Below are 18411 nucleotides of genomic sequence, written 5' to 3' on the forward strand. Positions count from 1 at the left end.
TCAGATCTCCCTCATTGGCTGAGACTGCATCATTTTGAGTTCTTCCCATTAGCCACGTGCGCACGGGTTCCGCGACCTCATTTCCTGTCTGAGAGGGGATGACCAACGGGAAGATTGGGAGGACGGGATGGATTCTGGTCCTTCAGCCAATCAGACTGCAGGCTGTGTGAATGAAACTGGAGCTTCACACAGAGTGAAACATGTTCCTGTGTCAAACCGCTTCAATGGACAAAAACGTCTTATTTCGACTTCAATGGACTTTTTTAGAATCCATTGATTCTTCTACAGAACTGTTACAAGGAACAACAAACATTAACTCTGTTTCTCTCATCACAGATGTGGCACAATGGTTAGCACTGCTGCCTCACAGCGCCAGTGACCAGGGTTCAATTCCGGCCTTGGATGACTGTTTGCACATTCTTCCCGTGTCTGTGTGGTTCTCTCTGGGTGCTCCAGTTTTCTCCCACGAGAATGTGTAGGCTTGGTGGATTGGCTATGCTAAATTGCTCCTTAGTGTCCAAAGGTGAAGTGGGGTTATGGGGAGAGGGTGGGGGAAGTGCACCTGGGTGGGACGCTCTTTTGTAGGGTTGGTACAAACGCAATGGACCGAATGGCCTCCTTCTGCACTTTAGGGATTCGATGATACTACCAGACCTGTTGAGTTAATCTCGCATTTTCTGTTTTACTATATATTACACACCTTTTTAATCCACTGATTATATTTATTGAACCACTATACCATCAACCACCAGGAGCAGTGTGTTGATGTTTCAGCTATTTCAGCCTTGAGTGACTGGGTAAAGTTTGCACATTTTCCCCGTGTCTGTGTGCGTTCCCTCCGGGTGCTCCAATTTTCTCCCACCGTCCAAAGAGTTAAGGTCGATTGGCCCCTTAGTGTCCAAATAAAGGTTAGGTGAGTTACTGGGATGGGCTTAAGTAGGGTATTCTTTCTGAGGGCCGGTACAGGCTAAATGGGCCAAATGGCCTCTTTCTGCACTGTAAATTCTATGATTCTGTTGGATTTTCTCTCCCACAGTCTTGGCCCGGTGGGTCTGTCTGGTGGTATTTCCCTGGTACTGTCCCATGTGTTTGGGTATTTTAGGAAGCAGGTAGAACTTCCTTGGTTCTACCTGTTTTCTTTGGTTAATATGTCTGGAGTCTTTGAGTTCTTCCAGTCCGTCTCCAATTCTCCTTCCTGTCTCGGGTACATGGGTCTAGGTAGCTTGGTGTTGTGATTCGTGTAGTTTACTTGTCTGTCTGTCTCCAGCAGGTATTGTTGTCTCTCGATAATGACTGTGCTGCTACCCTTGTCTTCTGGTCTTATGAACATGTCCATGTTGGATCCAAGCTCCCGGATTGTCTGTCTTTCTCTCCGGGTAAGATTCTGTTTGTCTCTTGTATTTCACTGTGACAGGGCAGAGACCTGATTGAAGGGATTCAAACATGGAGTTCTGGAAAAGATGGGCAAGGATTTGGGAGGGACAACATGTTCAAAGAGTTTGGGAGGAGAGGGAGGTTGAAGATGGGGCAGTAATTTGTAAGGATGGCAGGGTCAAGGGTTTGTTTTATTGAGGAGGGGGTGATGATGGCAGATTTGAAGGACAGAGGGACAGTTCCTGAAGAGAGAGAAATGTTGACAATATCCATGGACACAGGGTAGTTGGCTGATCAGTAGCTCAGTGGGAATAGGGTTGATGGAGCAGGAGCTGGTTCTCATGGACAAGATGAGCTCTGAGAGGGCATGAGGGGAGATGGGAGAGAAACTAGAGAAAGATGTGGGTTCAGGGCTCGGGAAAGGATGAAATTTAGAGACAGTTTGGTCTGGTGGGCTCGTGGAAGGGAGGGAAGCAGCAGAGACAGCTGATCGGATTTACTCAATCTCAGTCACAAAGAAGCTCCTCACACTTCTTGTTGGAGGTGAGGATGGAAGAGACGGGAGAGCGAGATTACTTCAAAAGGAACTAACTTGTGTCAGAGTAATTAAAAAGTTTCAGCACTCTGCGTGTGTCACACAAATCTAATTTATTTGACTTTTAGCCAGAATATTAGCCCCTGTAAATGGGCTGGATTTTGTTATCAGCAGAAAGAGACCCAAATGAACATGGTTCAGTCCTGAATGTGAGGAACATCAAAATCCAATCACTATCGTTATTTGTGGCCTCGTTGGTGTTTCAGCAGGAGGGATGAAGTGGCGAATCCCTTCCTACACTTGGAACAGGTGAACGGTCTCTCCCCAGTGTGAACTCGCTGGTGCTTCTGTAAGGCGGATGACTGAGTGAATCCCTTCCCACACCAGGAGCAGGTGAATGGTCTCTCCCCAGTGTGAATTCGCTGATGTGCAGTGAGGTGAGATGATTGTCTGAACCCAGTCCCACAATGAGAGCACCTCAACTGTCTCTCGTCAGTGTGAACACGTTGATGTTGTAACAGTTCCCCAAAACGTTTAAAGCACTTCTCGCAGTCTGGACATTGAAACGGTCTCTCCCCAGTGAATTCGCTGATGCTTCTGCAGGTCGGATGACTGAGTGAATCTCTTCCCACACTTGGTGCAGACGAATGGCCTCTCCACTGTGTGTGTTCGCTGATGTACAGTGAGATGAGATGATCGTCTGAACCCAGTCCCACACTGAGAGCACCTGAATGGTCTCTCGTCAGTGTGAACACGTTGATGGCACATCAGATCCCCAGATCTTTTATAGCACCTCCCGCAGTCTGGACATTGAAACGGTTTCTCATCAGTGTGAACTAGCTGGTGACTCAGCAAGTGGGCTGAAATAGTAAAACCTTTCCCACATGTGGAGCAGGTGAATGGTCTCTCCCTGGAGTGAAGTCGCTGGTGTGTGGACAGAGCGGATGGCTGAGTGAATCCCTTCCCACACGTGGAGCAGGTGAATGGTCTCTCCCCAGTGTGACTGCGTCGATGAGTTTCCAGCTGGGATGGGGAAGTGAATCCTTTCCCAAAGTCCGCACATTTCCACGGTTTCTCCTCAGTGTGACTGCATTTGTGGCTTGTGAGGCCTGACGATCGACTGAATCCTCGTCCACACACACAACACGAGTATGGTTTCTCCCCACTGTGAACGGTGCTTTTTCCTTCCATGTTCAAAATCTCATGATATTCAGCAATGATAAATTGAGGACTCTGTCAGACCCTGATGTGAAGCTTGGTTTGTGTTTACGGATCTTGAAGTCTCACCTTCGAACACCCTGTGAAACTGATTGAAAGTGAGAGAGAACCCACAGAAACACAAAGGCAGGTTGTAAAATTGAGCTGAATGAATCTGGTCATTTGTGGGGCCGGCACTGGGAAAAGGGACCATGAAAACTGCTGGATTGTTGTAAAAACCCAACTGGCCTCTTTGGGAGGAGAGAGGAAGAGGTGAAGAGGGATTTTGTATATCTACAAGACATATTAAGAGAGTAGTTGGCAAAGCAAATTCGACCTTGAGCTTCATAACTGACACAGAAACTATGCTTCCGGTGGCACAGTAATTAGCACTGCTGCCTCACAGCGCCAAGGACTCGGGTTCAATTCTGGCCTTGATGATTGTCTGTGTGGAGTTTGCACTTTCTCCCAGTGTCTGCGTGGGTCTCCACCCGGTGCTCAGGATTCCTCCAACAGACCAAAAAATAATGATAATAATAATCACTTATTGTCACAAGTAGGCTTCAATTAAGTTACTGTGAAAAGCCCCTAGTCGCCACATTCCGGCGCCTGTTCGGGGAGGCCGATACGGGACTTGAACCCACGCTGCTGGTCTTGTTCTGCATTGCAAGCCAGCTGTCTTAGCCCACTATACCAGCCCCAAAGCCCCTAGTCGCCACATTCCGGCGCCTGTTTGGGGAGGCTGTTTGGGCAAGTTAGATGGATTGGCCTTGATAAATTGCCCCTTAGTGTCCAGGGATGTGCAGGTTCGGTGGGGCTATGGGGTTACAGGGACAGGGTAGGGGTGTGGGCCTTGGCAGGGTGCCCTTTCAGTGAATCGGTGCACACTTGATGGGCCGAATGGCCCCCTTCTGCACTGTAGGAATTCTATGGTTCTAATTCTATTCTATGAATCTTTATAAAGCTCTGGTCACCACTCTTCAGGAAGGATCTGAAGGTTCTTGGAGAAGGCGCAGAGGAGATTTACCAGAATGGTTCCAGCAAAGGAGGTTGAGGGGAGATTTGATTCAGGGACACAAGATTACGCCAGGTTTCCATCGGGTGGACAAAGACACTCTGATTCCATTCACTGGTCGTACAAGCACTAGGGACACAGATTCAAAGTTTTGAGTAAAACCTGGATTGAACGATATAAGATGCTGAGGGGTCTTGACAGGGTGGATGTGGAGAGGATGTTTCCTCTTGTGGGAGAATCTGGAACAAGGGGGTCACTGTTGGAAAGTGAGGGGTCACCCATTTCAGATGGGGATAAGGATTTTTTTTTCGCTCGAGGGTTGTAAAAGAGGGGGTGGCACAGTGGTTAGCGCTGCTGCATCACAGCACCAGGGACCCAGGTTCACGCCTGACCCTGGATGACTGTGCAGTTTGCACGTTCTCCCTGTGTCTGTGTGGGTTTCTTCCGGGTGCTCCGGTTTCCTCCCACAGTCCAAAGATTTACAGGTTAGGTGCTAAATTGCCTCTTCATCTCCAAGGATGTGCACGTTGGGTGGGATGTGAGGATGGGGCAGGGTGGGATGGGGGGGGTTTCGGGGGGTTGGTGCTGACTTGGGCTCCTTCTGCACTGTGGGGATTCTATGACTTAGATCTTGCGTCCTTAAAACGCAGTGGAAGTCGAGTCCTTGAATATTTTTAAGTCAGAGATGGATAGATTCTCGATAAGCAAGGGGGTGAAAGGTTATCGGGGTCGGCAGGAATATGGAGTTGAGGTTAAAATTATTGTATGATGGAGCAGGCTCGAGGGGCCGACTCCTAGTTTGTGTGTAAGGAGCAGGCTCGAGGGGCCGACTCCTAGTTTGTGTGTAAGGAGCAGGCTCGAGGGGCCGACGCCTAGTTTGTGTGTAAGGGGCAGGCTCAAGAGGCTGGCTCCTGGTTTGTATGTAAGGAGCAGGCTCGAGGGGCCGAGTGGCCTGCTCCTAGTTTGTATGGAAGCATGCAAATACAGCATGCGGTAAAGGAGGCAAGTGGTTTTTTGGCCTTCATAGCAAGAGGATTCGAGTAGAGGAGCAGGGATGTCTTGCTGCAATTATACAGGGCCTTGGTGAGGCCACACCTGGAATATTGTGTGCAGTATTAGTCTCCTTATCTGAGGAAAGATGATCTCGCTAAAGAGAAAGAGCAGCAAAGTTTTGCCAGACTGATTCCTGGGATGGTGGGACTGACCTATGAGAGATTGAATCAGTCAGGATTGTATTCGCTGGAGTTCAGAAGAATGAGGAGGAATCTCATAGAAACCTATAGACTGTGGGCTGAACGATGGTGCAGTGGTTAGCACTGTTGCATCACGTCACCAAGGACCTAGGTTCGATCCCGGCCCCGGGTCGCTGTCCGTGTAGAGTTTGCGCATTCTCCCTGTGTCTGTGTGGGTCCCACCCCCACAACCCAAAGATGTGCAGGGTAGGTAGACTGGCCATGCTAAAATTACCCCTTAATTGGGAAAAAAAAGAATTGGGCACTCTAAATTTATATTTTAAAAAAACCTATAACATTCTAACAGGGCGAGACAGATTAGATTCGGGAAGGATGTTCCCGATGGTGGGTGTGTCCAGAACCCGGGGTCACAGTCTGAGGATACGGGATAGCACGGGCAGCACAAGTGGCAAGCACTGTGGCTTCACAGCACCAGGGTCCCAGGTTCGATTCCCTGCTGAGTTACTGTCTGTGCGGACTCTGCGCGTTCTCCCCGTGTCTGCGTGGGTTTCCTCCGGATGCTCCGCCTTCCTCCCACAGTCCAAAGATGTGCAGGTTAGGTGGATTGGCCATGATAAATTGCCTTAGTGACCAAAAAGGTTAGGAGGGGTTATTGGGTTCTGGGGATAGGGTGGAAGTGAGGACTTAAGTGGATCGGTGCAGACTCGATGGGCCGAATGGCCTCCTTCTGCACTGTATGTTCTATGTTCTATGACAGACCATTTAGGACCGAGGTGAGGAGAAATGTCTTCACCCAGAGAGTGGTGAACCTGTGGAATTCATCACCACAGGAAGAATTGAGACCAAAACATTTCATGTTTTCAAGAAGCAGTTCGATACAGCACTGAGGGTGAAGGGGATCAAAGGATATGGGGGAAAGCGGGATTAGGCTATTGAGCCCAATCTGCTCTGATCGTAATGAATGGTGGAGCAGGCTCGAAGGGCCAAATGGCCTCCTGCTGCTATTTTCTATGTTGCTCCGTATCTATGCATGTAAATGGTCCAGGAGGTATGAAGAAGAATGTTTTTACACAGCCAGTGGCAATGACCTGAACCTTGCTGCCTATGACGGAGTTTAGAAATAGACACCAATGAATGATTTTTTAAAAAATTGGATAGAAACCTGAGAGAAATAAAGCTGTTAGGATACAGGGATAAAGCAGGAGAATGAGACTGACTGGATTGTTCCAGATAATAACAGTAATCTTTATTAGTCTCACAAGTATGAATGTTTGAGGTGAGGGACGCCGTCAGTGTCCCTGCTGATTTCACCTGTGGGAAGCGCACCCATCTCCAGCTCCTCAGAAACCGCGTTAAGGAACTGGAGCTGGAGCTGGATGAACTTCGGATCATTCGGGAGGCAGAGGTGGTCATAGAAAGTAGCTTCAGGAATGTAGTTACTCCGAAGAATCAAGACGGTGACGGTGAGAGGGGCTGGGAGGAAGCAGTCAGTGCAGGGATCCTCTGTGGTCATTCCCCTCAGTAACAAGTATACCGTTTTGGATACTGTTGAGGGGGACGAGCTACCAGGGGTAAGCCACGGTGAACGGATCTCCAGCACTGAGTCCGTCCCTGTGGCTCAGAAGGGAAGGAGGGAGAGCAGGAGGGCAATAGTTATTGGGGACTCGATAGTTAGAGGGACAGATAGACGGTTCTGTGGCAGCGAAAGAGACTCACGGATGGTATGTTGCCTCCCGGGTGCCAGGGTCCATGACGCCTCGGACCGTGTTTTCAGAATCCTTAAAGGGGAGGGGGAGCAGTCACAAGTCGTGGTACAGATCAGTACCAACGACATAGGTAAGAGAAGAGACGGGGATTTAAACCAGGAACTAAGGGGGCTAGGGAGGAAGCTGAGAGCCAGGACAAACCATGTTGTCATCTCTGGTTTGTTGCCGGTGCCACGTGCTCGTGAGGTGAGGAACAGGGAGAGAGTGCAGATAAACACGTGGCTGCAGGGATGGTGTAGGAGGGAGGGTTTTAGGTACGTGGATAATTGGAAAACATTCTGGGGAAGGTGGGACCTGTACAGACAGGACGGTTTGCACCTGAACCAGAGGGGCACCAATATCCTGGGAGGGAAATTTGCTACGGCTCTTCGGGGGGGTTTAAACTAATTTGTCAGGGGGCTGGGAAAACGAGCTGTAGTCCAGAAGCCAGTGTTGAGAGTAGTGAGGTACTGAGGAGGGTATCAAGGTCGCAGGAGTGTACCAGCAGACAGAAAGATGGGTTGAGGTGTGTCTGCTTCAATGCAAGGAGCATCCGGAATAAGGTAGGTGAACTTGGAGCATAGGTTGGTACTTGGGACTACGATGTTGTGGCCATTTCGGAGACATGGTTAGAACACGGACAGGAATGGTTGTTGGAAGTTCCGGGGTATAGATGTTTCAGTAAGAGTAGGGAAGGTGATAAAAGAGGTGGAGGAGTAGCATTGTTAATCAAGGATAGTTTAACGGCTGCAGAAAGGCAGTTTGAAGGGGATCTGCCTACTGAGGTAATATGGGTTGAAGTTAGAAATAGGAAAGGAACGGTCACATTGTTGGGAGTTTTCTATAGGCCCCCAAATAGTAATAGAGATGTGGAGGAAGAAATTGCAAAACAGATTATGGATAGGTGTGGAGGTCTCAGGGTAGTTGTCATGGGTGACTTTAACTTTCAAAATATTGATTGGAACCTCTATAAGTCGAACAGTTCGGATGGGGCAGTTTTTGTACAGTGTGGATAGGCCGACAAGAGGGGGGGTCATATTGGATTTGATACTGGGTAATGAACAGGGCCAAGTGTTAGATTTGTTTGTGGGAGAGCACTTTGGAGATAGTGACCACAATTCGGTGTCTTTCATTATTGCAATGGAGAGGGATAGGGCCAGACGATAGGGCAAGGTTTATAATTGGGGGAGAGGTAATTATGATGCGATTAGGCAAGAATTAGGGAGCATAAGATGGGAACAGAAACTGTCAGGGAAAGGCACAAATGAAAAGTGGAGCTTGTTCAAGGAACAAATACTGCGTGTCCTTGATAGGCATGTCCCTGTCAGGCAGGGTGAAAATGGCCGTGTGAGGGAACCATGGTTCACAAAAGAGGTTGAATGTCTTGTCAAGAGGAAAAAGGAAGTATGTCAGGATGAGAAAACAAGGTTTAGTAGGGTCGCTTGAGAGTTATAAGGTAGCAAGGAATGAGCTGAAAAAGGGCTTAAGAGAGCTAGGAGGGGGCATGAGAAGTCCTTGGCGGGTTGGATCAAGGAAAACCCCAAGGCATTTTACTCTTATGTGAGAAATAAAAGAATGACCAGGGTGACGGTAGGGCCTGTCAAGGACAGTAGTGGGAACTTGTGCATGGAGCCAGAAGAGATAGGAGGGGCGTTGAATTAATACTTTTCTTCAGTGTTCACAAAGGAGAGGGACCATGTTTTTGGGGATGAGTGTGTGATACAGGCAGGTAGGCTGGAGGAGGTAGATGTTCTGAGGAAGAATGTATTTGCAATTTTGAAAAACCTGACGGTCGACAAGTCCCCTGGTCCAGATGGGATATATCCAAGGATTCTTTGGGAGGCAAGGGATGAGATTGCAGAGCCTTTGGCTTTGACCTTTGGGTCCTCACTGTCCACGGGGATAGTGCCAGAGAGTGTTGAATGTTGGTCCTCTGTTCAAGAAAGGGAATAGGAATGACCCTGGTAATTGTAGGCCAGTTAGTCTTACTTCGGTGGTCGGTAAGATAATGGAAAAGGTCCTGAAGGATAGGATTTTTAACCATTTGGAAAGATGCAGCTTAATCCGGGATAGTCAACACGGATTCATGAAGGGTAGGTCTTGCCTCACAAATTTGATTGAATTCTTTGAGGAGGTAACGAAGTGTGTAGATGAAGGTAGAGCAGTTGATGTTGTATACATGGATTTTAGTAAGGCGTTGATAAGGTTCCCCATGGTCGGCTCATGAAGAAAGTAAGGAGGTGTCGGATAGAGGGAAATGTGGCCAATTGGATAAGTAACTCGCTATCACATAGAAGACAGAGGGTGGGGACTTCCGGGTGCGGCTATGCAGAGCTAGGTCGCATATTCGGCAGCTCCTGCTTGGAACGGACTTTTGGGCTCTTTTACAGGGCCCCCACGGCATTTGTTTGACATTTCCCGGTGTGGGAAGAAGGCGGCAATATTCCCCCGACAGTGTCCCCCAGGAAGGGTATGTCTCTTGGTTGCCAGACACACGCAGAAACAGTGAAAGATTTGGCTGCAACTACAGGATAAACAGGGCCTCTTCCAGCATGCAGGCGGGGGAAGGGCAAGCTTAAAGCTGCAAGCTGACCTGAGGGCCTGTATCAAAGGTGAATTCTAGCAGCAGAGGGAACAACTGTGAAAAGACCTCATCAAGGCCACTGAAGGGACTTCCGGTTGCGGTGATGCCTAGCTAGCCGCACGCTTCGGCGGCTCCAGCTCCGACGGACCTTCGGGCTCTTTTAAGAGCCTCAACGGGGAATTTTTCGACGACGCAACCCGGTGTGGGGCGTGTGAGAAGGGATTCCCCCCCAAACGAAGGAGGAAAAAACCGGCGGCGGCGGCTGCAGCGCGAGGAATCGTCGACCAAAGGGTCAGAAAGAGAGAAGTACAAGATGGCGGCGGAGAAAGCGCAGGCGACATGGGGGCCTGAGCATGAAATTGTGAGACGGTGCGTGGAGCTGCTGAAGAGGGAGGTGCTGACCCCGTTGCTACAGGCAATTGAGGGGCTCAAGGAGACATTAAAGACCCAGGAGACAGAGCTCCGTGTGGTGGAGCAGAAGGTGACAGATATTGAGGACGAGATCCTGGGCCTGGCGGTTAAGACACAGACGCACGAGGCACTTCATAAAAAGTGTACTGAAAGGATCGAAGCCCTAGAAAATGGAGCGCGAAGGAAGAACCTTCGGATACTGGGTGTCCCTGAGGGTGTGGAAGGAGTGGACTGTGGAGCGTACGCAAGTACGATGCTGAGCTCACTGATGGGTGCTGAGGCCCCTACGGGCCCCTTGGAGGTGGAGTGGGCAAATCGGATTCCGGCGAGAAGACCAAAAGCGGGAGAACCACCCAGGGCGATAATCGTGCGATTTTACCGCCTTAAGGATAGAGAAGAGGTCCTGAGATGGGCTAAAAAGGTGCGGAGTAGCAGATGGGAGAATGCAGTGGTACGGGTATACCAGGATTGGAGTGCGGAGGTGGCGAGAAGGAGGGCGAGCTTCAACCGAGCCAAAGAGGTGTTGCATAAAAGGAAGGTGAAGTTCGGGATGCTGCAGCCGGCAAGACTATGGGTCACGTATCAGGAGAGACACCATTATTTCGAGACGGCGGAGGAAGCATGGACCTTCATCAAAGAAGAGAAATTGGATCGGAACTGAGGGACTGATGCTGCAGGAAATGTTATTGTTAATGTTACGGTGGAAGTTAATTGAGAAGTAAACAGGGAAGGGGGGAGACATTGGGGAAATGTGGGCGCCGGTGAGGGGGGAAAGACGGGACATAGTTGGAGAATGGGGAAGGGGAGGGGGAGGGGAAAGGGAGCTGCGCCATAAGAGGCGGGTCAGGTAAAGGGATGTTCCCGCACCAGAAAGAATAAGGCGGGAAGACAGGCGCAAGGCGGATGGGAGTTCCCCACATGGGGAGGTCGAGGAGTGAGCAGGAGTAGCCGGGGTCAGTTGAAGTCAGCTGACTTACGGAAGTAATATGGGGGGAGCAATCAAGCTAGAAAGAGATCTAGCGGGGAGGGGAGGAGGGAGGGAGAAGGGGGGGGGGACAACTGGGTTGCTGCTGCGGAAATCCAAAAGGAAATGGCTAAAGAGTGGGTGGGCGGGGATGGTGTGCGACGCTGGGGGAGCGAGCGGGAGCGCGGAGGCGGGATATGGGACTGGCCTAGAGAAGGTAATGGCTAGTCGACACGGGAAGGGGGCAGGTAGCCCCCTAGTGAGGCTGATCACGTGGAACGTGAGAGGCCTGAACGGACCGATAAAAAGGGCCCGAGTGCTCGCGCATTTGAAAGGACTAAGGGCAGACGTGGTTATGCTCCAAGAGACGCACCTAAAGGTGGCGGACCAAGTTAGGCTAAGGAAAGGATGGGTGGGACAGGTGTTCCACTCAGGACTGGACGCAAAGAATAGAGGGGTGGCCATTTTGGTGGGGAAACAGGTTGCATTTGAAGCAAAGAACATCGTAGCAGATAGCGGAGGTAGATATGTAATGGTGAGTGGCAGGCTGGAGGGAATGGAGGTCGTGTTGGTTAACGTGTATGCCCCAAACTGGGACGATGCGGGATTTATGAGACGGATGCTGGGGCGTATACCGGACCTGGAGGTAGGAAACTTGATTTTAGGAGGGGACTTTAATACGGTGCTGGACCCGGGGCTAGATAGATCCAGCTCAAGGACCGGAAGAAGGCCGGCAGCGGCCAAGGTACTTAAGGGGTTTATGGACCAAATGGGGGGAGTGGATCCATGGCGATTTCTTAGACCTAGGGCTAGGGAGTATTCCTTCTTCTCCCATGTCCATAAAGTGTACTCCCGGATAGATTTTTTTGTTTTGGGAAGGTCGTTGATCTCTAGGGTGGAAGAAGCTGAGTACTCAGCCATAGCGGTTTCGGATCATGCCCCACATTGGGTGGACCTGGAATTAGGAGAGGAAAGGGAGCAGAGAACACTCTGGCGATTAGATGTGGGACTGATGGCGGATGAGGGAGTGTGTGCAAGAGTGCGGGGGTGTATTGAGAGATACCTGGAGGTCAATGACGACGGCGAGGTCCCTGTGGGAGTGGTATGGGAAGCACTAAAAGCGGTGGTCAGAGGAGAGCTGATCTCCATTGGGGCCCACAAAAGGAAAACAGAGGCCAAGGAAAGGGAAAGATTACTGGGGGAGATTTTAAGGGTGGATAGGGAATTTGCAGAGACCCCGGAGGAGGAATTGTACAGGGAGAGGAGACGACTCCAGACGGAATTTGACCTTCTGACCACCAGAAAGGCGGAGGTACTGTGGAGGAAGGCACAGGGGAGGAGGTATGAATATGGGGAAAAGGCGAGTCGCCTGTTGGCTCATCAATTGCGAAAGAGGGCAGCAGCGAGGGAAATAGGAGGAATTAGAGACGAAAGGGGAGACACGGTGCGAAGGGCACGAAAGATAAATGAGGTGTTCAAGACCTTCTATGAGGAACTGTATAGGTCTCAACCCCCAGAGGGAGAGGAGGGGATGCGGCAGTTCCTGGACCAATTGAGGTTCCCGAAAGTGGAGGAGCGGGGGGTGGTAGGCCTGGGGGCACCGATTGGGGTGGACGAGGTTATTAAGGGACTGGGAAGCATGCAAGCAGGGAAGGCCCCAGGACCAGACGGGTTCCCGGTGGAGTATTACAGAAAATATGTGGACTTGTTGGCCCCGTTGATGGTGAGGCCGTTCAATGAGGCCAGGAAAGGGGGGACTCTACCCCCGACGATGTCGGAGGCGACGATATCGTTAATTTTGAAGAGGGATAAAGATCCGTTGCAGTGCGGGTCCTATAGACCCATTTCATTGTTGAACGTGGACGCCAAATTGTTGGCAAAGGTACTGGCATCGAGGATAGAGGACTGTGTCCCGGGGGTGGTGCACGAAGACCAGACAGGGTTCGTAAAAGGGAGACAACTGAATGTTAACGTGCGACGACTATTAGGGGTGATAATGATGCCCCCAGTGGAGGGGGAGGCAGAGATAGTGGCGGCAATGGACGCAGAGAAGGCATTTGATAGGGTGGAGTGGGAGTATTTATGGGAAGTGTTAAGGAGGTTTGGGTTTGGGAACGGGTTTATTAGCTGGGTTAGACTTCTTTATGGGGCTCCAACGGCAAGCGTAGTTACAGGTCGACATAGATCGGAGTATTTCCGACTATATAGGGGAACAAGACAGGGATGCCCGCTGTCTCCATTGTTGTTCGCGTTGGCAATTGAACCTCTGGCCATGGCGTTGAGAGACTCCAGGAAATGGAGAGGGGTGATTAGAGGGGGAGAAGAACACCGAGTCTCGTTATATGCGGATGACCTATTGTTATACGTGTCGGACCCAGCGGGGGGAATGATAGAGGTTATGCGAATTTTGAGGGGGTTCGGGGATTTCTCGGGGTATAGGCTAATCATGGGAAAGAGTGAATTATTTGTGATACATCCAGGGGACCAGAGTAGAGAGATAGAAGGCTTGCCTCTAAGGAAAGTGGAAAGAAACTTCCGATACCTGGGGATTCAGATCGCTAGGAGCTGGGGAACCTTGCACAGACTTAATCTGACACGGTTGGTAGAACAAATGGAGGAGGACTTCAAGAGGTGGGACATGCAGCCTCTATCGCTGGCGGGCAGGGTGCAAGCAATTAAGATGATGGTCCTCCCGAGGTTCTTATTTGTATTTCAATGTCTCCCTATACTAATCACTAAGACCTTTTTTAATAAAATAGACAGGAGCATCACGAGCTTCGTGTGGGCAGGGAAAGTTCCGAGAGTAAGGAGGGGGTTCCTTCAGCGTAGTAGGGACAGAGGAGGATTGGCACTACCGAACTTGGGCGATTACTATTGGGCCGCCAATGTGGCAATGATACGTAAATGGATGATGGAGGGTGAGGGAGCGGCGTGGGAAAGACTGGAGAGAAAGTCCTGTAAAGGGACGAGTTTAGAGGCGCTGGTGACGGCGCCGCTACCGATCTCACCTAAAAAGTTTACCACGAACCCGGTGGTGGCGGCAACATTGAATATCTGGGGACAGTGGAGGCGACAGAGAGGGGTGCGGGGAGCCCTGGTGGGGTCCCCAATCAGGAACAACCATAGGTTCGCCCCAGGAAGAATGGATGGAGGATTTCAGAGCTGGTTCCAGTTGGGAATTAGGAGGGTGGGAGATTTATTTATAGATGGGACTTTTGCGAGCTTGGGAGCATTGGAGGAAAAGTATAAGTTGCCCCGGGGAAATTTCTTGAGATATATGCAGGTGAGGGCATTTACTAGACAACAGGTGAGGGAATTTCCATTGCTCCCGACACAGGGGATACAGGACAGGGTGCTTTCAGGGGTGTGGGTCGGAGAGGGCAAGGTGTCAGAGATTTACCGAGAGATGAGGGAAGAGGGGGAGGAGTCGGTGGGCGAACTAAAAGGAAAGTGGGAAGAAGAACTAGGGGAGGAGATAGAGGAGGGTATGTGGGCTGATGCCCTAAGCAGGGTAAATTCCTCTTCCTCATGCGCCAGGCTTAGCCTGATTCAATTTAAGGTGCTACATAGAGCACACATAACGGGAGCAAGATTGAGCAGGTTCTTTGGAGTGGAGGACAAATGTGGGAGGTGTGGCGGGAGCCCGGCAAACCACGCACATATGTTTTGGGCATGCCCGGCACTGGAAGGGTATTGGAAGGGAGTGACGGGAGTGATTTCGCGGGTGGTGAAGGCCCGGGTCAAACCAGGCTGGGGGTTAGCTCTATTTGGAGTTGCGGAAGAGCCGGGAGTGCAGGAGGCGAAAGAGGCCGACGTTGTGGCCTTTGCGTCCCTAGTAGCCCGGCGCAGGATCCTACTCATGTGGAAGGAGGCGAAACCCCCCGGACTGGAGGCCTGGGTAAATGATATGGCGGGGTTCATTAAACTGGAGCAGATAAAGTTTGCCCTGAGAGGATCGGCTCAAGGGTTCACCAGGCGGTGGCAGCCATTTCTCGACTACCTAGGGGAACGTTAGAGGGAAGACAGATGACCAGCAGCAGCAACCCAGGGGGAGGGGGGGGGGGGGGTTTAGTTTAGGTCAAAGATAAAGGGGTTTTGTTACTTGTGTATTGTTTAAAATTTCTGTATTGTTATTGTTGCGTTTGCTTTGTAAGAGGGGAAAAATTGTTGTTTGGGAAAAAAATTTCAATAAAACATTTATTAAAAAAAAAAAAAGAAGACAGAGGGTGGTGGTGGATTGAAAATTTTCAGACTGGAGACCAGTTACCAGCGGTGTACCACAGGGATCAGTGCTGGGTCCTCTGCTATTTGTGATTTTTATCAATGACTTGGAGGAGGGGGCTGAAGGGTGGGTCAGTAAATTTGCTGATGACACCAAGATTGGTGGAGTAGTGGATGAGGTGGAGGGCTGTTGTCGGCTGCAAAGAGACATTAATAGGATGCAGAGCTGGGCCGAAAAATGGCAGATGGAGTTTAACCCTGATAAGTGCGAGGTGATTCATTTTGGTAGAAAAAATTTGAATGCGGATTACAGAGTCAATGGCAGGGTTCTGAGGAATGTGGAGGAACAGAGAGATCTTGGGGTTCATGTCCACAGATCTCTGAAGGTTGCCACTCAAATGGATAGAGCAGTAAAGAAGGCTTATAGTGTGTTAACGTTTATTAAAGGGGGCTTGAGTTTAAGAGCCGCGGGGTTATGCTGCAACTATACATGATTGTGTGAGACCACATTTGGAGTATTGTGTGCAGTTCTGGTCACCTCATTATAGGAAGCATGTGGAAGCATTGGAAGGGGTGCAAAGGAGATTTACCAGAATGCTGCAAGGTTTGCAGAATAGGTCTTATGAGGAAAGGTTGAGGGAGCTAGGGCTTTTCTCTTTGGAGTGGAGGAGGCTGAGAGGTGACTTAATGGAGGTTTATAAGATGATCAGGGGGACAGGTAGAGTGGACGTTCAGAGACTATTTCCTCGGGTGGAGGTAGCTGTTACAACGGGTATAACTATAAGATTCAGGGTTGGAGATATAGGAGGATTTCCGAGGTAGGTTCTTTACTCAGAGTGGTTCGGGGGTGGAATGGACTGCCTGCTGTGATAGTGGAGTCGGACACTTTAGGAACTTTCAAGCGGTTATTGGATAGGCACATGGAGCACACCAGAATGACAGGGAGTGGGATAGCTTGATCTTGGTTTTGGACAATGCTCGGCACAACATCGAGGGCTGAAGGGCCTGCTCTGTGCTGTACTGTTCTATGTTCTATTGTTACATTAACACTGCAATGAAGTTCCTGTGAAAAGCCCCTTGTCGCCACATTCCGGCACCTTTTGGGTAGACAGAGGGAGAATTCAGAATGTCCAATTCACCTAGCAAGCACATCTTCCGGGACTTGTGGGAGGAAACCGGAGCACCCGGAGGAAACCCACGCAGACACGGGGAGAACGTGCAGACTCCACCCATTCAGTGACCCAAGCCGGGAAAGAAACCGGGTTCCCTGGCGCTGTGAAGCAATGGTGCTACCATGTCGATTAGAGAGCTGGCATGGACCGAATGCTTTTCTCTGTCCCACAATTACAGATTTTTTTGTGCAATCTAGTTTTGTAATTTAACCCAGGGGGGTTCAGATAAATCTGTGCTGCACTCCCTCCGAGGCCATTCTATCCTTCCTCAGGTTTGTTGTCCAGAACTGAACACAGTTCTCCAGGTTTGTGAATCTCGGGGCTTTTCTAATCACAGTGAGACCTGAAATCTTCACTCACAGACAGAACAGACAAACCTTTTACCTTCCACACCCAGACGCTGCTGATATTCAGGTTCTGATGAACCGAGTGACTCTGTCAGATTGCAATCTGACGTTTGGTTTGCATTTCCCGTCTGTTCAACCTCCAATTCCAGTATCCTGTAAATTTACAGAAACCTCACTGTCAGTTTAGGATAGAAATTCACAACATTCTCTCCTCGCCAACTTTGATTAAATGTATTTCTGGAGGTTTGATCACATGACCCAGCCCCCATCCTCCAGCCATTAATCGGTCAACACATCCATCCTTGTGACACACCGCCTTCCTCGGCCAATTGGGAAGCAAAAGGACTCATTACCTCACAGGACAGTGTTTGACTGTCAGCCAAACAACCTTTATCCCATTTTCAATAATTTATATCCGCTTAAGAGAAATGTTCAAAAAAATATTTTTTACTCTCCTAATCATTTTCCAAAGATCCAAAAATATTTTCCACTGTCCTAATGATTTCCTAAGTATGAATCTCACCGAGACAGAAGGTAAAATTTGAATTCATTGCAAGTCTACTGATGACCATGAAACCATTGTCAATTGTTGTCAAGACACATCTGTTCACTCATGTCCTTCAGTGAAGGAAATCTTCTATCCTTACCTGGTCTGGCTGACACGATTCCAAACCACAGCAATGTGGTTGACTCTTTAAATGCCCTCCGAGATGGCCGAGCAAGCCACTCAGTTCAAGGGAAATTGGGGATGGGCAATAAATGTTGACCCAGCCAGTGACTTCCACAAATTATCAAAATAAAATTCGGGGGCAGCACAATGGGCTATCCCTGATGGCTCACGGCGCTGAGGACCCTCGGTTCGATCCCTGCTCTGGGTCACTGTCCTTGTGGAGTTTGCACATTCTCCCCGTGTTTATGTGGGTTTTGCCCCCACAACCCAAAGATGTGCCGGGTAGGTGGATTGGCCAGACAAAATTGCCCCTTAATTGGAAAAAATGAATTGGATACTCTAAATTTATGAAAAAAAATCAAAAAAATAAAATCCTGGAGACTCCAGTCCGTGAATCCGGGAGAGTTGGCATCCGGCTCGCAGCGCATGTGCCCTGCGGCACCTTGTCCACTGTAAAGGTGGCGGCCGGTAACCCGGGCCTGTCACCGCTCAGCCCTCAGTCTATAGAGAAAGTGCCAAAGCCCCAACATTCACCAGCTCTGAGGACACACCTTAACTCCCTTTCCAATCTGAAAGCAGCCTGAGCTGGATTTATATTCCCCTTAATTGAGCATTGCTGGGTGATAATCCTGTACTTCCTCACCTCACACCACTGTGACAGCACCTTCACTACACAGACTGCAGCAACTGACCAAACATCACCTTCCCAGTTATTCCTGAAGGCACCGCCTTCCCAACCTGGCCCCTTGCCTGAGGTGTGGTGATCCTCAGGTCACGTCACTGCCGGTCAGCTCTCTCTCCCGGGACCAGGCCCTGGTTCACAGCCGCCATCTTGGGGAAACAGAGCGCATGCGCTGGCGTCTTGGTGACGCAACAGGACCCTGAAGGCCCTGGGCGGGCCCTGAAGGTTTCTGTTCCCAGCCGGGTCCTAGTGCCCATTGAAGCTGGGCAACTCGAACCAATCATCATATTGAGATCTGACG

At 50.0% G+C, this 18411-nt stretch overlaps 1 long non-coding RNA gene across 1 annotated transcript; it reads right to left on the reverse strand.

The window, feature by feature from the left end:
• Positions 1-2005: 2005 nt before the first annotated feature.
• Positions 2006-18173, reverse strand: LOC140422645 (uncharacterized). Its single transcript, XR_011947533.1, has 3 exons — positions 18072-18173; positions 16796-16911; positions 2006-3207 (listed from the first exon to the last, which is right to left on the reverse strand). It is a non-coding gene; the product is annotated as an uncharacterized lncRNA (long non-coding RNA).
• Positions 18174-18411: the final 238 nt, after the last annotated feature.

The sequence above is a fragment of the Scyliorhinus torazame genome, chromosome 5 (genome assembly GCF_047496885.1).
Source record: "Scyliorhinus torazame isolate Kashiwa2021f chromosome 5, sScyTor2.1, whole genome shotgun sequence".
Lineage (NCBI taxonomy): Eukaryota > Metazoa > Chordata > Chondrichthyes > Carcharhiniformes > Scyliorhinidae > Scyliorhinus > Scyliorhinus torazame.